The sequence below is a fragment of the Megachile rotundata genome, unplaced genomic scaffold (genome assembly GCF_050947335.1).
Source record: "Megachile rotundata isolate GNS110a unplaced genomic scaffold, iyMegRotu1 scaffold0522, whole genome shotgun sequence".
NCBI classification, from domain to species: Eukaryota; Metazoa; Arthropoda; class Insecta; order Hymenoptera; family Megachilidae; genus Megachile; species Megachile rotundata.
The window spans coordinates 108,997-115,000 of NW_027473819.1; positions in this window are offsets into that span (position 1 = coordinate 108,997).

A 6,004-nucleotide genomic window follows, 5' to 3' on the forward strand; every position below is an offset into this window, starting at 1 on the left:
TTATGAATCCGAACGTGCCAAAGTTGTATAAACGTTCTAGTAATACGTTATTCTATTGGTTTTAATCGTTCTTAGTATAGGTTGTCAGTCATCGTTTCACCGAACCGACTATGCCGGACGGACTTGGTCGTGCTCGGACGGCCCACCGAACCGACTATGCGGAACGAATAATTTTCAATAATTTTGTTATTTATTAATCCGAACGTGTCAAAGCGGTATAAATCTTCTAGTCATACGATATTCGATAGGTTTTAATCGTTTTTATTATAGGTTGTCAGTCATCGTTTCACCGAACCGACTATGCGGAATGAAAAATTTTCGATAATTTCGTTAATTATGTATCCGAAAGTGCCGAAACGGTATATCGGTGCTAGAAATACGTTACTTTATCGGTTATGAACAATTTTTATACAGGTTGTCAATCATCGTTTCACCGAACCGACTATGCGGAACGAATAATTCTCAATAATTTTGTTATTTATGAATCCGAACGTGCCAAAGTTGTATAAACGTTCTAGTAATACGTTATTCTATTGGTTTTAATCGTTCTTAGTATAGGTTGTCAGTCATCGTTTCACCGAACCGACTATGCCGGACGGACTTGGTCGTGCTCGGACGGCCCACCGAACCGACTATGCGGAACGAATAATTTTCAATAATTTTGTTATTTATTAATCCGAACGTGTCAAAGCGGTATAAATCTTCTAGTCATACGATATTCGATAGGTTTTAATCGTTTTTATTATAGGTTGTCAGTCATCGTTTCACCGAACCGACTATGCGGAATGAAAAATTTTCGATAATTTCGTTAATTATGTATCCGAAAGTGCCGAAACGGTATATCGGTGCTAGAAATACGTTACTTTATCGGTTATGAACAATTTTTATACAGGTTGTCAATCATCGTTTCACCGAACCGACTATGCGGAACGAATAATTCTCAATAATTTTGTTATTTATGAATCCGAACGTGCCAAAGTTGTATAAACGTTCTAGTAATACGTTATTCTATTGGTTTTAATCGTTCTTAGTATAGGTTGTCAGTCATCGTTTCACCGAACCGACTATGCCGGACGGACTTGGTCGTGCTCGGACGGCCCACCGAACCGACTATGCGGAACGAATAATTTTCAATAATTTTGTTATTTATGAATCCGAACGTGTCAAAGCGGTATAAATCTTCTAGTCATACGATATTCGATAGGTTTTAATCGTTTTTATTATAGGTTGTCAGTCATCGTTTCACCGAACCGACTATGCGGAATGAAAAATTTTCGATAATTTCGTTAATTATGTATCCGAAAGTGCCGAAACGGTATATCGGTGCTAGAAATACGTTACTTTATCGGTTATGAACAATTTTTATACAGGTTGTCAATCATCGTTTCACCGAACCGACTATGCGGAACGAATAATTCTCAATAATTTTGTTATTTATGAATCCGAACGTGCCAAAGTTGTATAAACGTTCTAGTAATACGTTATTCTATTGGTTTTAATCGTTCTTAGTATAGGTTGTCAGTCATCGTTTCACCGAACCGACTATGCCGGACGGACTTGGTCGTGCTCGGACGGCCCACCGAACCGACTATGCGGAACGAATAATTTTCAATAATTTTGTTATTTATGAATCCGAACGTGCAAAAATTGTATAAATGTTCCAGTAATACGTTATTCTATAGGTTTTAATCGTTTTTAATATAGGTTGTCAGTCATCGTTTCACCGAACCGACTATGCGGAACGAATAATTTTCAATAATTTTGTTATTTATGAATCCGAACGTGCAAAAATTGTATAAATGTTCCAGTAATACGTTATTCTATAGGTTTTAATCGTTTTTAATATAGGTTGTCAGTCATCGTTTCACCGAACCGACTATGCGGAACGAATAATTTTCAATAATTTTGTTATTTATGAATCCGAACGTGCAAAAATTGTATAAATGTTCCAGTAATACGTTATTCTATAGGTTTTAATCGTTTTTAATATAGGTTGTCAGTCATCGTTTCACCGAACCGACTATGCGGAACGAATAATTTTCAATAATTTTGTTATTTATGAATCCGAACGTGCAAAAATTGTATAAATGTTCCAGTAATACGTTATTCTATAGGTTTTAATCGTTTTTAATATAGGTTGTCAGTCATCGTTTCACCGAACCGACTATGCGGAACGAATAATTCTCAATAATTTTGTTATTTATGAATCCGAGCGTGCCGAGGTGGTAGAAATGTTCCAGTAATACGTTATTCTATAGGTTTTAATCGTTTTTAATATAGGTTGTCAGTCATCGTTTCACCGAACCGACTATGCCGGAAGGACTTGGTCCCGGTCGGACGGCCTACCGAACCGACTATGCGGAACGAAAAATTTTCAATAATTTTGTTATTTATGAATCCGAACGTGCCAAAATTGTATAAATGTTCTAGTGATACGTTATTCTATACGTTATAATCATTTTTAATATAGGTTGTCAGTCACCGTTTCACCGAACCGACTATGCGCAATGAAAAATTTTCGATAATTTCGTTAATCATGAATAGGAACGTGCCAAAATGGTATAAATGTTCTAGTAGTGCGTTATTCTATACGTTTTAATCATTTTTAATATAGGTTGTCAGTCACCTTTTCATCGAACCGACAATGCGCAATGAAAAATTTTCGATAATTTCGTTAATTATGAATCCGAACGTGCCAAAATGGTATAAATGTTCTAGTGATACGTTATTCTATAGGTTTTAATCGTTTTTTATATAGGTTGTCAGTCGTCGATTCACCGAACCGACTATGCCGGTGGGACATTGTCTCGCATCAGACGGTCCACCGAACCGACTATGCGGAACGAAAAATTTTCAATAATTTTGTTATTTATGAATCCGAACGTGCCAAAATTGTATAAATGTTCTAGTAATACGTTATTCTATTGGTTTTAATCGTTTTTTATATAGGTTGTCAGTCATCGTTTCACCGAACCGACTATGCGGAACGAAAAATTTTGGATAATTTCGTTAATTATGAATCCGAACGTGCCAAAATGGTATAAATGTTCTAGTAGTGCGTTATTCTATACGTTTTAATCATTTTTAATATAGGTTGTCAGTCACCTTTTCACCGAACCGACTATGCGCAATGAAAAATTTTCAATAATTTTGTTATTTATGAATCCGAACGTGCCAAAATTGTATAAATGTTCTAGTAATACGTTATTCTATTGGTTTTAATCGTTTTTTATATAGGTTGTCAGTCATCGTTTCACCGAACCGACTATGCGGAACGAAAAATTTTGGATAATTTCGTTAATTATGAATCCGAACGTGCCAAAATGGTATAAATGTTCTAGTAGTGCGTTATTCTATACGTTTTAATCATTTTTAATATAGGTTGTCAGTCACCTTTTCATCGAACCGACAATGCGCAATGAAAAATTTTCGATAATTTCGTTAATTATGAATCCGAACGTGCCAAAATGGTATAAATGTTCTAGTGATACGTTATTCTATAGGTTTTAATCGTTTTTTATATAGGTTGTCAGTCGTCGATTCACCGAACCGACTATGCCGGTGGGACATTGTCTCGCATCAGACGGTCCACCGAACCGACTATGCGGAACGAAAAATTTTCAATAATTTTGTTATTTATGAATCCGAACGTGCCAAAATTGTATAAATGTTCTAGTAATACGTTATTCTATTGGTTTTAATCGTTTTTTATATAGGTTGTCAGTCATCGTTTCACCGAACCGACTATGCGGAACGAAAAATTTTGGATAATTTCGTTAATTATGAATCCGAACGTGCCAAAATGGTATAAATGTTCTAGTAGTGCGTTATTCTATACGTTTTAATCATTTTTAATATAGGTTGTCAGTCACCTTTTCACCGAACCGACTATGCGCAATGAAAAATTTTCGATAATTTCGTTAATTATGAATCCGAACGTGCCAAAATGGTATAAATGTTCTAGTGATACGTTATTCTATAGGTTTTAATCGTTTTTTATATAGGTTGTCAGTCGTCGATTCACCGAACCGACTATGCCGGAGGGACTTTGGTACGTTCGGACTCGGCACCGAACCGACTATGCGGAGAGATTTTTGCTCAATTTTTTGAAAAAATATAAATATTTTCTCGATTCTTGTATGTTATTTGGACGTATACTGTTATTTGTTACTCGTTTATTACGTTAGAAATTCGTTTGGTATTTATTTTGGCGAGAAAAGGAAAAAAAATTTTTTTTCGATTAATTTTGTCATTAAATTTCGTAAAATAATTGTTAAAACATCGTCCGTATACTTTTTAGCGTGTTTGACAACTTTTTGAAAAATCGATTTTTTCGCGCTAAGTTTTACCGCACTTTCGAATTGGCACGTTCGGATCGCGCGTTAGCATCGTAAGCGCCCGTGCGTAACGGCCGGCGTCGCCGACCATCCGGCCGGCCGTTCGGTACCTATAAGGAGACGTTCGGTCCGATCGTACCAGACGGAACAGAGTCGGGCGCGTGGCTATTCTATGACCTCGGTTGAGAACTAGTCCACCGCTCCTCGTGCGTAACTTCGTGTTGCCTCGACTGTTCGTGTTCTCGGTATCGATGCAGGATTTTCTCCACACTGCATTGTCGCGTGTCGGCGTCTAAGACCAAATGGCACATATGCGACGAACCTTTAACATGAGGCTGGTGACTCGTATGCACTTTGGTGTGTACGTTGTACTGACTCAAGCGGCACAGGCTACTAAAAATTAAAAAGGGATAGAATAAAACCGACCGTTCTAAAACGGGCCAAAAAAGGTTTTATAAAATTTATTTTAAAAATGAATTAGATAGTGGTGTTGAACGAACTTGTTCGTTACAACGCCTTCAGTCGAGAGGCTAAAAAATTTTGAAACGGAATATTTATTCCGAAATTCAGAAATGATATTACGTCCCCTTAATGTTTTGTGCGTCTCGAACGCCTAAATATTTTCTCGATGCGCGAGAAAACTTCTTCTTCGCGGAGAGTTTTTCGGTACGATGAAGTAAAATATTAAATAAATGCTTCACTATACGTACAGCGCAGAGATATTGAAACGAAATAATATGTAACTATGACTCGTAAAAACGGTTTCTGAAATGGAAACTTCTTCCAAAGTGAAGAGTTTTCGGTACGGGTGATTTCTCGATATTACATCGAGTTTTCGCTTATACGTACAAAAAATATTATTACGGTGTGTATCGTAACTATGACACGAAATTTTGAGAGAGAGAAAATAAAAATTTGGGTGGATTTGTAAGAATCGATGTGCCCAGCGCGAGCTAAAATTCTCTGTGTACGTGCTTGCTCCGATTTGTTTTTTTCGAACAGCATGTCCGTTGTACGCGCTATCACGGTACGTTCAGCACGCCACTTGTACGCGCTAACCTTTATCGGTGTGTCTTAAATAAAATACCAAAGAGAGTTGAAAGGAGAGAATAGAAGAGAGAGTTTGGAGGAACAAAAATTTAATATGACTGAAAAACACATGAGAGAAGAACCAAATAAAAAAAGGGAACGTTTAAGCTGATATTGGTTCATCACAAAAAAATGGTATTTATGAAAAAGGCGGAAAGAACACCGATATTGTGGAGGTTCAATACGGAGCGTGTGTGGTTTACGTGCTTATACCGTTTCGATGTAAAGCGTGAAAGCGGGTGTACGTGCTTCCAAAATTTCAACGGATACACACTTTCCGGCACGGAGAGAGTTTTAGCGGGATTTTCTTTTACGCGCTTCTTCGATATCCACGACGAAAAGAGAGACTAAAAACGGAGGTTTCGTATCGATATATGCCTAGCGCGAGCTACCTTTGTACGTGCTTCCTCTTGTTCGTTTTTCGAACAGCATGTCCGTTGTACGCGCTATCACGGTACGTTCAGCACGCCACTGTACGCGCTAACCTTTATCGGTGTGTCTTAAATAAAATACCAAAGAGAGTGAAAGGAGAGAGAATAGAGAGAGTTTGGAGGAACAACAATTTTTAATATGACTGA